The sequence below is a fragment of the Ochotona princeps genome, chromosome 21 (genome assembly GCF_030435755.1).
Source record: "Ochotona princeps isolate mOchPri1 chromosome 21, mOchPri1.hap1, whole genome shotgun sequence".
NCBI lineage: Eukaryota > Metazoa > Chordata > Mammalia > Lagomorpha > Ochotonidae > Ochotona > Ochotona princeps.
Genome location: NC_080852.1, coordinates 31,809,114 through 31,822,870, shown reverse-complemented (window position 1 = coordinate 31,822,870; position 13,757 = coordinate 31,809,114). Strand labels below are relative to the sequence as shown.

General features: G+C 48.4%; 1 protein-coding gene across 4 annotated transcripts in view; it reads left to right on the top strand.

Annotated features, from left to right (window-relative positions):
• The first annotated feature begins 1,459 nt into the window (after nt 1–1,459).
• MYRIP (myosin VIIA and Rab interacting protein) overlaps nt 1,460–13,757 on the top strand; it is a 153,915-nt gene continuing 141,617 nt past the window's right edge. The window contains exon 1 of one of the 4 annotated variants that reach the window (XM_058678840.1): nt 1,460–1,654. The gene's annotated coding sequence lies outside the window, so the exon portion shown is untranslated. Of the gene's footprint in view, nt 1,655–5,896; nt 6,291–6,580; nt 6,827–13,757 lie in introns of those variants that run through there. The other 3 variants (XM_058678842.1, XM_058678839.1, XM_058678841.1) reach the window with 3 other exon arrangements.

The following is a 13,757-nucleotide window of genomic DNA, read 5'->3' as shown; positions in this document are numbered from 1 at the left end:
TTTGTTGTTATGAAATGCTGATGGGTTTCAGGGAGGTGCTGTACAAATCTTCACCCAGACTACCCCCATGATAACATGTTTGTTTAACATCAAACTCAGGGAAGGTGACATTAGTAAAGGCCACAGTGTTTATTCAGATTTCAACAGCTTCGCAGGCACTCATTGGTGTGTGCATATGGCTCATGCAGTTTCATCATGTACCCTTGACCATCATCAAGATATAGAACTATACTATTCACCAGGGCTTTCAGGCTACTCTTAGCAGCCACACCTACTCCTACACTCATTTCTAACACCTGCCAATAGTTAACCTGTTCTGCATCTCTGTAATTTGGTTATTCCAAGAATGTTGTATAATGGAATCAGACAGCATGTAATCTTCTTAGGGTGGCTTAAAAAATTCACATTGCCCTTAAGATCCACTCAAGTTGTTGCATTACCAATGGTTCATTCCTCTATAAGGTGAGGAACATTCTATAGCACGAGTATACTTCATTTCCCTAACTATTTACCGATTGAAGGGCACTTATTTAATTTTCTACCTTTGTCTACTAAAAGTAAAGATTCTGTGAATAATCTTGAATAAGCTTGAATGAATGTTTTTATTTCTCTGGGATAAAATCTAATGATACAATTGCTGAGTGACATGTCAAGTCTGATTTTAAATTATTTTCAAGAGTGGTTGCATAATCTGACATTTCTATCAGCCGTATGTAAGTGACACAGTTATTTGCACATTATTTTTTTCCTTACCCATCTAGAGAGGTGTGTAGTGACATCTCATTACAGTTCTAATTTGCATCTCCCTAATGGCCAATTATGTAGAACATCTTTTCATGTGCATAGTTGCCAGTTGTACAAATAAGAGTACTTCAAAAACCAAATGGAAAACTTGGTAGATAAGTTTATTTTGATGCAAAAAAGATTTGAAAGCCACATGTAAATTTTTCATAGCACTCATTTTCTGTTAACTTTTTGAAAAGCCCTCATTCCCTTTGGTGAAATCTCTGTTAGTGTTCCTAGTGCTTTTTTTTTTTTTTTAAAAAAACTATTAACTGCTAAGAGTTCTTTAGTGTAAGTCTTTTGCCTGCTATGTGATTTGAAAATACACAAAGCATATATTTTGAACATATAAGATAAGCATATGATTTAAGATTCTTAATAGTGTCTTTTCACAAAACATTTTAAATAAGACCCACCTTATCAGTGACTTTTGCCTACTTTTCATTCAACAATAACGGTTGAATATCTAAAGTTTATTAAGCACATTATCTAGGTACCCTGAAAAATTCAAGATACGACACAGCCTAACTTCAAGTCATTTCTAGTCTAGTTGGTGGGAAGGGAGATGTGCTCAAAGAACAAATAGTACATAGCAAGTACTAAGTAGCTTGAGCGTAGTAGAGATGTATTTGTGATGACAGGAAGTAGTGATTACAGATTTTATTTTCACAGTGCTATGCTTGAACACATCCCAAAGGGAGTGGACCTCTGGCACGGTGGCAAGGATGCTGCTTGGAACACCTGTACTCCATACTGGAGTGACTCGAGTCACTGTTCAGAGTTGGATTTCAGCTTCCTATTCCTCCATGTCCTGGGAGTCAACAGGTGATGACACCTGCCAGGAATCTTCAGCCCACTGTGCTGACATGAGGTCAGTGTGCAACCCTGACCTTATTGGGGGCTTATGGTTGAAAACAAAGGAGACAACATGGAGGAGAGAGGTTCTGCCAACTGGCTCAACAAAGGGAGCTGAGCCAGGGAGAGTGGCATGGCAGCACCCACACAGCAACAGCAAACTGGTCTGCACCTGGTCTAGTCTCTCCCCCTTGGACCTGGCCTCTTGCACACAACACAAGGTGTTGCCTACCCCTGCCACTCCCAGGAAGGTCACACATCAGTCACATGGGGCTATTCGGGGCGCAAGCACAGGTTTCTGGAGGTTAGGGTGTGGATGCTCCGTGTTCCTGATTGCTTTAGAGTTGGGTAGAGCGACTTGGGTCAGAGATGAAGCCATGTCAGGTGGAGAGGAGCTTGATAGAGTGACTTCTGTTTCTATCATTTCTTGGTGATGGCTCAAGGAGTTGGGCCCTTGCCACCAGTGTGGGAGAGTAGATTGAGTTGCTGGCTCCTCATTCACCTGGTTTGGTCCCAACTGTTGTGGGCATTAAGGGAGTGAACCAGCAGCAGATGGAAGATCTCTCTGTGCTAATCTATTGTTGATTCTAATTTGTGTATACTATACTAACATAGCTATACTGTTATATCAATTAATTATTCCTTTTTTTTTTTTTTAGTATTAGGGCATCTAGGATTCAACTTCAGTGACCAGCCTAGAAGTGGGGAGCTTAGATTGGCACCTTGGTCTTGTGACTAACTTAATTCCACTCCAATTCCTCACGAGACCTGTCCTTTTCCTGCAGGATAAATTCATGAGTCTTCTGGCTTTGAAATGCACCATCTAATTCCCATATAAAGAGAAGATATGATAAGAGTATTGCGCACACAAATGTCAAAAGGCTCTTTTTGGTAAAGGGAGAATCTATTAACATACTCCTAGCAGTCACGTTCATGCCGGAAACAAAGCCACACCCTGGTGGTGAGTCATGAGGAGCAAGAAGGGTTGGATGATGGATATTGTGGGGATCCATCAGAATGGGGAAATTAAGGAGGTGTGCATTTTAGGGCTGCTCTCTGCCAGGTTCATTGTAACCCAGATCACCTTAAAATGTCACATCTTTCACAGCGAACATTAAAAGCAATCAATCTAACCTAAAGGAACACAAATAAGGAACAGGCTGTTTTTCATTCCCATGTCTCCATGTTTCCACTTGTAAATGTGACCTTGTTCTTTTCTTATTGGTGATCTTGTTCAAATCACTGACTTATTATGCCTTAATCAGTCTTTTATAGTGTTTCTAACTTAAGTGAGATGTTAGGATCTTTATTTTGAGTCCTTTTAGGGGTGGGCTTCGGTATCAAGTTAACTTTGGAAATATCTGTATAATGCTAATCAAACGTTGAACCCACACCCCAGGCTTATCACATTTGGAGCCCTTGTCAGGTCAATGTTGGGGAGAAAAAAAAAAAAACCTTTGACATCCCACATTCAACCATTTACTCTGCTGGCCTTGGACCCATCTGCAGAAGTTGAGGTCTTTGCTAGGTCTGGCCATTAATGGACGTGTCTCCAGGTGACTTGCTATTGACCAATCAGGAGGCAACTGTAACAGTGTTTGTCAATTACATTTCAGCTGATATATTCCAACCACTGTCGATCTCACCATCAGAAGAGCCCAGTTCTTAGACTGAGCTCTGGGGCTGGCCATGTGACTGAAGCAGGATGTTCCCTTGGGAGACTTCACATGCGCTCTGGGAATAGAATTCTCCTCATTCACGGGTCCTGATCTCTGGAGAGAAGAGAGTGCTAGAATGGTCAAAGACTGCCATGTGGAGCAGGTCAACTTGACAATGAATTCCACATGGGAGAGCAGAGAGAGAGCCTGGAAGCAGGAGTTGGTGGGTGGGGGGAGCTGTCATTCTTCCACTGTATGGAAACCCACATGTGCCTTGAGTCTGACCTACCCCCTGAACTTGACATTTAGATGGTGCATTTCAAAGCCATTTGTTTTTATGCCTGAGACTATTAGAGCTTGGTTTTTGCTATATACAACCTTGAGTCCTTGTGATTTCATTAATACGTTACATCTTAGTGGAAGAGCATAGAGATGGTAGGAAAGAAGGGAGGCAGGGAGAAAGGCAGGCAGGAGGGGAGATGGGAGGGCCAACTCTGTGAGGATACCTCGTGACTGTTTAGGAACCCATCTCTTTATTACAATTTGCATTATGACAGTATGTTATTTCACAAAGGTTGATTTTTTTTCCTGTCCAGAAGCAAATGGATTATCTATTCCCAAATCTTAGACTATTTCTCTCTCTCCCAGAGTCATTGGCAGCCTCTCACTATGATTGATTGACTGAACCCTGCTCACCTTGAGGGAAGAACTGTTTGAAAATTTCATTTCCAAAGAGTCTTTTCAAAGCATGCTTCCCTGAGAGGTGTTGATCTGATGAAACTAAGCCGAGAAATGGGGAAAATGTCTGTCTCACTTTGAAGATAAATGCAAGTTCAACTCCTGGGGCCATTATTATTATTATTATTTTCCACAAAAGCCAAGAGTGTTGGGTGGAGTTTTATGCAGCTGAGTTCATGATTCTGCCTTAGAGGACTCAGCACTACACGGAAGGAACTGTGCCTGTCCTGAACAGCTGCCCGTTCAGTGACCACCACCCAAGCAGAAACAGTGAGGAAAAGCCTGGCACACAAGTCGGTAGGAGACAGCCCCTCTGAACCAATGCAGGAAGGGCTGGGAATGGATCTAAGGGCAGACAGGCTGGGAATGGCAGAGCAGTGGTGGGGGTGATGAGGGATGGTGTGTGCAAACCATCTCATACCTTGTGTGAGGTCATGGAGTAGCGGAATCTCTAGGAAAGCACATAAGAAATTATCCACATCATAACTGTACATAGCCTCTCACCCCAGGACTCCATTCAGTTTTGCGAGTTTCCTCTGTATCACACTACCATACGTTCTCAGTGCTGTAAGAACAAAGTTGCTTATCATTGGCAAAATTACTAACCCCGACAGGCTGTTAACCATCAAAATAACAACTGGGGGGTCTCTTACATGAATTCTGACATAGCCCATTCAGATAGCTGTAAAAGAACCAGAAAAACATTCTGGCAATGCTACAGAATTACTGTATGCCAACATCTTGTTAAGAAAAAAAAAAAAGACTAAGATTTGGAATAGTGTGCATGGTCTAACAAATGTCTGTGTTTTGGATAACGAAAGGTGAAACAGCAATCACTAGGGAAACATCTGTGTAGATTTTTCTCGGGGAGGGCACACTCCTGGTTGGAATTGAGAAGCTAAGAGGCAAGGATTGGAAGGAGTCTTGCTAACTGGGTACGCACGTTTTAGGCATTGTTGGTGCATGAGTGACAAATCAAGCTTGGATATAAAAAAATTCAAATTGAATGTAAACAGAAGAGAAGCAAACTTTCTTTTACTTTGATCAGTTTGTGGGTACTAAAATCCCTGTAAGGGAGGAGACGGAAGTTGACCTCTCTTTCAAATTGGCTGCTGAGCGTTCACGCCTGCAGCGCCCAGAGCTATTGCGCACCCTGGCGCGGAGAGCACCGCACCGACCCTCTGCCGGCTGCGGGATCTGACAGCGCCACGGTCGCCCTGCTCTTGCCCACCCTGCAGCCAGAGCGGCCCACGTGTTCCCACAGCTGACACTCCGGGGCCCCGGGCAAATCGGGAGCCTTGGCCTGGAGGGGATCCATTGCAGTGTCCTGCGATTCTTCCAGTGCCAGAACTCCCGGCAGCAACCCGAAGGCGCTCCGCAGCAGCAGCAGGCTTTGGAGTCCTATATCCAGCGTAGGCCTTTATTGCCCCTCGAAGGTGCGGCAGCTGGTGCGGGATGGGGAGGGCTGGGTTCTGGTGGGCTTTGGGAGACTTGAGCGCGCTTTATTCAGCCTCTGGCAAGCGCATACCAGGCTATGAACGTTGATCAATAGTCTCGAAGCGGTCAATTCACGACTCTAGATCAATAACCAGGGGCTCTGCGGAAGAGAAGCTGTAGAGCGTGGAGCGCCACGCGGGCTTCCGCACAACTCCAGGCAGGCGCGGATTCGCGTGGAGCGTCCGGATGCCCAGGGCCCCGAGATAAGGGGGGCTGGAACAACCTCAGAAGGGACCTCCAGTCCGCGGTTCTCAGCACCGCACTGCGCCTTGGGGCCCCGCCCCGGGAGCGCGCAGCCCGGGCCCCGCCTCCCGCGGATGCGCCCCGCCTCTCCCGACGCGTGCCGCCCGCGCGCCCCGGGAGCCCTGGACCAGCCGCCGGGGTCGGCGCCCGTGGTCCCGGCGCAGGCGCGATCCCGGAGCCGGGTGCGCCGCACGCGCCTCCGCCCTCGGGCGCCTCTGATTGGAGGGCGGTCGTGGCCAGCAGGTGTCGGCCGCGGCCTTGGCCGGGCTGCCTGCGGCGCCGCGCCTCCCTCACCGCAGCTGCCGGCTCCCGTTGCGGTTGCGGTTCTGGCAGCCGAGTCCCCGTGGCTCTGCAGGCCAGCCTCGGCGTGCAGACCGACCCGCGCCCCGCTCTCATCGCCTCCTGACCGTGCGCCGCGCTGCGGCAGGTTCCCTGGGCAGTCCAAGGCACTGTTTCCAGAGCGTGGCCGCCATCCATGACCCCGGCTACGGACCTGCTCCCAGCTGGCCACCCCGCGTGAGTACCGTTCCCTCTCTACCCCGCTGGCAGCTCTGTGCCGCTCGTGCTGCCGTAACTTCGGGGGTGGGAATGCGGCAGGGTCTTCTGCGTTCCCAGTCCTGCGCCTGGGCCCCCCGCCTTCTCCCACCGACACAGCCCGTCCGCCTATGCTGAGGGGAGTGGGGGCACTTGAACTTGCTCGGGGCTCCTGGCGGAGTCGAGTCGGGGCCGCCTCTTTTTCTTCTGCTGCCAGGGCGGGTGCTCGCTTCTGCGTTTCCCTTCGGCGCTGGCCACGTAGCGCTCGGGCTGCGGTTCGCCGCGCACCGCCCCTGCCGCGGGCGCACCCGCGCGATGCCCGAAAGCCTCCGGGCAGCGCAGGCAGCCACCCGGCGCAGAGGACTAGACTCTGCAGGCTCTCGCTTTCTTGGCTAGTGGGGCGAACCAGGGACTCGCTGAAGGTCATCGCTGGTGCGCAGAGTTAGCACCGGGATTGCTGGTGGCGGACACCTGGCCTTCTTCCTTTCCTGCTCCTCAAAGCTACCGAACTTGGAGAGGTGGGAAGCCGATCTCTAGGGGACTCTACGGAGGGTTTGGGGGGAACCGCGAGAGAGCTTCCCGCTGAGCGCGGGCAGGACGGTTCCCCGCACCTGCGGCATTTGGGGTTCCGCCCCACCCCCCACCCCGCCGCGTTTGCTTCACTTCAGCCAGGTGCGGGCATTTGGCAGCGCCTGCTCTCACTCCTGCGTCCTCCCCTCCCCTTCTAAGATAGCTCTGGCTCCGAGGAGAAGTACCACAGACAGTCCTAAGCGCACATTCCAGTTTGGGTCCCAGGGACTTCCTAGGAGAAGCGGGGATGGTGCTGTGCTGTTGTGGCCAGCCGAGGCTCCCACCTGCTCCTGGAAAATGCCTCTAGCCGGGCTCCATCTCTGCCCGCGCCGCCCCCACCTCTAGTACGTTTGGTGGCTTCCCCGGGGCTGGCGGGGGAGGGGGTGTCAGTCTCGGGCCGTAAATATTGTAGGGTGGGGGCTGTTGACTCCGGGGGAACTTCCGGGACAATCTGTGGTTGCGGGGTTCTCTACCCCGTGGACAGGAAGAGGGGGGAAGGAGAGGGTGGTCCCTCTCTGTCCCACCGTAGCCAACCTCCAATACCGAAGCTCCTAGATGAAATGACTGCTCAGAGTTGTGTGACGACGGATAAGTGTCTTTGAGCATTAACTTTATCGGGCATAAGATGGGAAGAGCCCCCGCGTTTTGGGATTCAGAGAATGTGAAAGATGTGAACGTGCACTTGGTTACAAAGTAGAAGGAAATTAGTCCGAGGGATCTGTGGCCGTGGGTGGACATGGAGGTGGTTTGGAGGCTCTTTCTGCGGCATCTGGAACCCTGTTTTTGCAGATTGAGAAAGCCTGTTTGCGGGGCAATGTAGTTTTAGCTAAGAACATAAATGGCTTCCTGCTGGTGTTCCTGGCCTGACTGTGGGCAGCTGTATCTGCTAATGACTCACTGTTTCATCTGTGGGCTCAGTCCCACCGACAAGGCCTGTCTGTGGGGCTGGGGGGGGGGTAAATGGAGGCAGAGAGGCACGCAGGGTCCACTTGGGGGCCTCCAAGGTAGTCTGCCTCTCCCGGATGGTGGTGTTTTCCTTGTGATTTGAGCTTTTGTTTCCTCTGTGTGTTGGAGGAGGAAGGGCTCCAGGGCTTGTTCTCTTGAGCAAATGAAGTGTTAGCCAGGCTCAGGGACTTGAAGCAGCAAGAGGCTAGATGGTGTCTGCGCCCTCCCTGCCCCGAGGGACACGGGGAAAGATCATCTGTAGCTGTAGTCCTTACCTCATCGATTCCACGGGCTGGCTGAAGATGTCTTCTAGAAAACAGGACATCTCCCAGTGTGGGCTTTCCAGGCCCTTGTCTCAAAGGCAAGGGAGGGAGAGATGTTTGAGCCGACCTTGGTGAACAGGCACTGGGATCAAGTGCACTGGTCAAACAGGCTGCAATTCCAAGTGCACACTCGTGGCTTCTCACTAAAGCACACCCAGTTGGGTGACCGAAGCTGGCTTTACAAACTAGAGTGTCCCTGTACCCTTCGCAGGTCTGATCAGCTCTCGTAGTTTTCTCAGGCAAGCCTTGTCGTTACTGCTGCTATTCTTTATTTGGTTATTTTCTCTATCAGCCTCAATCGAGACTTCTTGATGGTTTCTGAAACTAAAGGTAGTTCCCATACCAGGGACATTAGACGGGAAGGAGGACTTTGGTCTGCACATCAGGCTGGGGAATGAGCTGATTGTTCCTGGCGCAGGCATCCCCGCTTCTTTATTCCCTGTGTCCCAAGCGATGCACTGAGGCCAATTTACTTTCTCATTGCGTGCATTTAAATCGTTTGGACATGAAATCATGCTATAGTCACCTAGGAATGAAGTAAAAAAGGAATGCTTGGGACATTACAAAAGGGAAATAGCTTAAGTCCCTTCCACGCTTAAAAATTGGTCAAACTTTGATAACAATTTCAGGGGAATGATTTATGAACTGTTTATGCTGTTGCCACACGGTGGCGCCACATTGAATGGAAAACGTGGAAAAAACAAAATCAAAACCTGAGAAGGGAGTCCCAGGAGTCTAACGGTCGGCAGAAATGATTCCCCCGGTTGTATATAAACTAAAATTGAAATGTCAATGAAGAAGTCACAGGATGTGGTTAAGAACTTGCAAACATATTAGTTACTCAATACTATGTCAACTAATCCCATAACATTATAAATTGTTGCTGATGTTATGTTGGGGCTTTTAATTGATCTGGATGATGCTCTGCTGGCTCTACCTTCAGACCAGAGAAGGTCTCCCCAAGAAGCTGTTGAACTTATCTGGACAATAAGATGCTGGACTTTATGCTTGGTAAATGCTTGCAATGAAAGAGTCTCAACTGAACTTGAACTGTGGCAATGCAACAAGGTGGAGGAGTCCACCATAGGGAGGAGGGGAGGGTTTAGGGAGGGGTTGGGAGAATCCAAGTACCTATAAAACTGTGTCACCTAATGCAATGTAATTAATAACAAAAATGATTCCCAACGACCGTTTTTGCAGTATGTGAAAGGAAGGTCCCCTCTGGGGCTCCCACTTACTGAATCCAAGGATAGTGGTTGATAGTGGTGCTAAAGTGTGGAGCCGAGGTGGCATGTCCCCTGGGATCTGTGGAGAAGCTTCCGTGTCTGCAGCCCTTGAGTGTAGCGTGTTTGCAGTCTGCGGGTAGCATGCGTTGACCGCCTGGGCTTCCGCTGCTCTCACAAAGGGAATGGCGCTTTCAGGTAGCGTGGCAAGCCAGCGTGAGGGGGAGAGGACCACGTCTCCGAGCTAGTTTGCTCAGCTGAAGTTGTCCCGCGGAGCCTTGCCTATTTCCCTCGTTCTCCCTGGCACCCAGGGTAACTCTTTATATGCGACAGTCACTCAATGCCAAGTTTGGGATTGTTGGAAATAAACCTTGTATACAAGCAGGAAACCTCGACAATGAGGGAGAAGAAAGTGGATTAGAATCCATGGAACCTTTAACGCCAGTCCATCAGAGCTGGTACTACTCTTATTATGATTTTTTTTGAGATTTTTTTTTTTATTTGAAAAGTTACAGAGAGGAGAGTCAGGGTGAAAGATTTTCCATCTACTGGTTCACTCCGCAAATGGCTGCAACGGCCAGAGCTGAGCTGATCTGAAGTCAGGAGTTTGTTTTGGATCTCCCAGCTGGGTGCAGGAGCCCAGCTTGAGCCATCCTCCGCTGCTTTCCCAGGCATAATAGCAGGGAGCTGGATCAGAAGTGGAGTAGCTGGGACCCAAATCAGAACCCATATCGGATGCCAGCACCCCAGGTGCAGGCTAAGGCTACTATGCCGCAGCAACATTCCCTCAGTTTGTAGTCCTATTCTGTCATGTCATGGAGGCCAGTCTTGGGTAGTTTTGTGATTTTTTTTTTTTTACAGGTGTTGATAATACATGTAGGTGATAGTGTATCCTGATAATTTGTTTTAATGTATTATTTGGTTTTGGGGGGGCGAGGTGGGGCAGGGGATATTCCTGGGCTTAAACGTTTGCCGTCAATGGGCAATGACCTGTGTCTATTTGTTGGTTTGATTAGAAGACACTGGAGAGATTGTCCTTGATAAGATCTCATGGAATGTCCAGGGGACACGGGTCCTCAGCTGTTAACTCACCAGATGGGGAGAGCCTGCTGGGCTTCGCAGGCTGTGGCAATTTTGTTTCCTCTGATTTAATGTTTAGATCTGCTTGGTCTTCTGGCGTCCTGGGTCATCGTGGTGCTAGAGGACCTCCAAGTCAGGTGGCTGGCGAAACGCTTTCCAGTACTCCCCAGCGATATGATGGTAGCTTCAGGTTTGGGGGTAAACATTCCCTAACTTTTTTTTAGAAAACGTGTTAAATTTCATACTTCTGGGCATTCCAGTGGTACTTGTGTTCATTTTTTAAATTATACCTGTGTTACAGTTTCTCCAGCTCGTCTGGGTCCCCGAAAGTCTGTTAATGTTGAGTTAGCATTAGATGTAATATCCATCCATTTTGAGCTTTCCTTCCAAAGTTTATGTTAAGAGAATATTATGTGTATTTCCAACCGTAACATTCTATTTTAGTATTGTAGTATTTTTTTCAAATTACACTGATACCACCCCTCACTCAGCCTGACCTCTAGTTTTAGAAGAAGCTTTTCTTTTCTCCCACCGATGTGTCCAATGCTCGAAGGAGAATCAGGCTGGCTGGAGCGGGACTTTGAAAGCACTCACCGACTGTTTACGTTTTCTGTCTTAACCTCACACCAACAGGTGCTGGCCCAGGTAGGGGTCATTTTCCATATGCGTCTGTTGCTCCCTGACTGTGTAGGATTTTGTTGAACATCATAGTAATTTTCTTAATGTAGAAGAAAATCACAAATCCTGCAGAAAGATGAAGGACTGTGTGAGGTTTGCTGAAGTTGTCTGCAGGAAGTACCTGCTTGCTGTGGGACCGATGAGTTACAGGCAACCTTAACTTTGGTGGGGACTGAAAGAGATAGGATCGGAGAGACTGTGCCGAATTCTCCAGAAGAGAATGAGTTGAGTGACAACACAAGAGGGCGGGTCTCCTGATGCCTGCCCACCGATGGTTTGGCACCAAGTTATGTTCTTTGAGCTTGTCAACAATGCCGCCTGCTCATTGAAGGAAGTTAACTTCTCTTTGTTTTCTAGTGAAATTATACCCCACCTGTTAAGGTATGCTTCTGTCTAGGGTAGTGCTTTCCAGAACACATGCGGTTTAAATTCTCCTAGTGCTTCATTTTAAGAAGTCAGCAAAAGGTTGGGCTGATCTATCTATTCAGTTTAATCCTTTGGATACATTTCAAGATATGTCATCAATTTCATCCCCCTAATAATCTGTGTTAATTTATATGCCATCGTTTACTCAACAAAGCCATTCTTTTAAGACATTAGACATGCTCCGTCTTTGTATACATCATCATTATGCTGTCAAAATTTGCCTACTTTTCCTTAAGCTTCTGATACATATTTCCAAATAGCCCTCCAGGAAAGTTAATACATTGATTTTGTCACCAGCAGTGTGTGAGCCTGCCAGACCCCCAGGCCATGCTCTAGGTAAATGTGATTATTCATCAATGTTGCCAGCTTCTTTCGCAAAGGAAAGATTGCAGGGTCTCAGCCTTTCTGTTTCTTATTTATTTGGAACTTGGCTGTGGGGTTTGGGGAGACGGAATGGAGAGAGTGCTGTGTCACCTGCTCATTTATTCCGCACATGCCCCACAATAGCTTGGGCTGACCCAGGCTGGCCCCCGGAGCCTGGAACTCCATCTGGGTCTCCCCCTATGGGCAGCAGGGACCCAAGTGCTGGAGCCCCCCACTCCCGTCTGGTGTCTCCAAGGTGCATTAGCAAGAAGCTAGCTCAGAAACAGACTGTACTTGCCATCATCTCATCTTTGGACATTCTGCAGATTTCGATGGGGCAGCTCCTAAATAACACCGTGCCTAATGGGAAGGGAGTTCATGCATCACTGACCAGACCAGCACAGCACAGTGAGGTGCTGAGAGAGATGGACATGACCGTGGACTTTCTTGATGCTCTGATAGGGGAAACCTCACCCACTTCAAACTTCCTGAGAGTGAGTCCTGCATTTCTGCAAGGAGGATAAAACCCCCTGTGTGCTTAAAAGTTTGCAGAAATCGTTTTTGGGATTTTCTTTACTCAACACTCTCCAGGTGATTGTGTTAAAGTGTTTGGATGTATCTGTGTATCATCAGCAGGGGCAAGCGAAATTCTTGGTGGTGCGGTGTGGTATGGCTGTTTTCCAGTGAAAGGGTGCTGAGTGAGACAGACACTGAGCTTTAACTGGCATGCATAAATTTGTACTTGGGGCCACCAGCGCTCTCATGATGAGGGTGCCCATGAAAGCAGGTGCCTGTGGCCTTGGGATCCAGTGTGGCTATTTGCTTAAGTCCTTAAATATTCCGGCATTTCATTTCTGTGGCTCTGCTATGTCCTACTGTGGGGATCCGAGTGTGTGTGTGTGTGTGTGCTATAACTGTGATTTTATTGTAATCATTAAGGATTTTGACTTGCTACAATAGCATGTAGCCTTAGCATTTGATGCTAATATGTTTTAGAGCTAATTAGAAGGAAAAAACTGCAAACACCAGAGATACAGTTTTAATTGACTTTTCCAGAGAATTTCAGGAATGTGCCGGTCGATTTTTCAGCTTTGTGGCCCAGATCTTGTGCTCTGACACCTGAATTCTACCAAGAGCTCCTCAAGGTTCCTCAAGGTTCCTCCGAGCTGCCAGGTTTGAATCCTACCTTGGGCGGGTGCTGGGCACCTTGTGCCATCCCCTTCCCCTGGTGCCGTTCACTTTCTACCCGAGTTCCTCTTCCCTTAGGCTGCTACCATTGATGAACACAGTGCTGACATATCCTCACCCACCCCCTATCGATAATGGCCCAAGTGAAACAAGGGCAAGAATCCAAAGACCAAACATCATGTTTGGCAAGTCTGGGAGCTGATTAGTTCGATTGCCTGAAAACTGGAAAGGGTGCCAGAAGAAGCAAGGCCAATTGGTGGTGCATGGGAAAGGCGTAAAGATACAGTGTGCAGCTATGGCGCCTGCTCGGGTGTTCCTCTCAGGTCTTTTGTAGATGGCTGTGGGATGCAGAAGCCTATAGTGTGTGGGTGCTTCCTGTCCCTAACTCAGAGCCCTCCCTCTTCCTCTGGAACGTTTTCTGGGCTCCTCCTCCTCTATTTGGTGATTTGTGCTTTCATCAAGGCTTCCTGGCTTTATTCCATTTTCTGTCTCTGGTATTTACTTGGTTAACTTCTTGATGGATAGCTTCACTTATTTCCTATCTGTGCCTGGAGGACCCACACATTTCTCTTGAAACATTGTTTGCCATCATTGGCATACCATGAACTTTGATGTGCAATACTCTGGTTTAGTGTTCACTTTTAAGTTTAAAG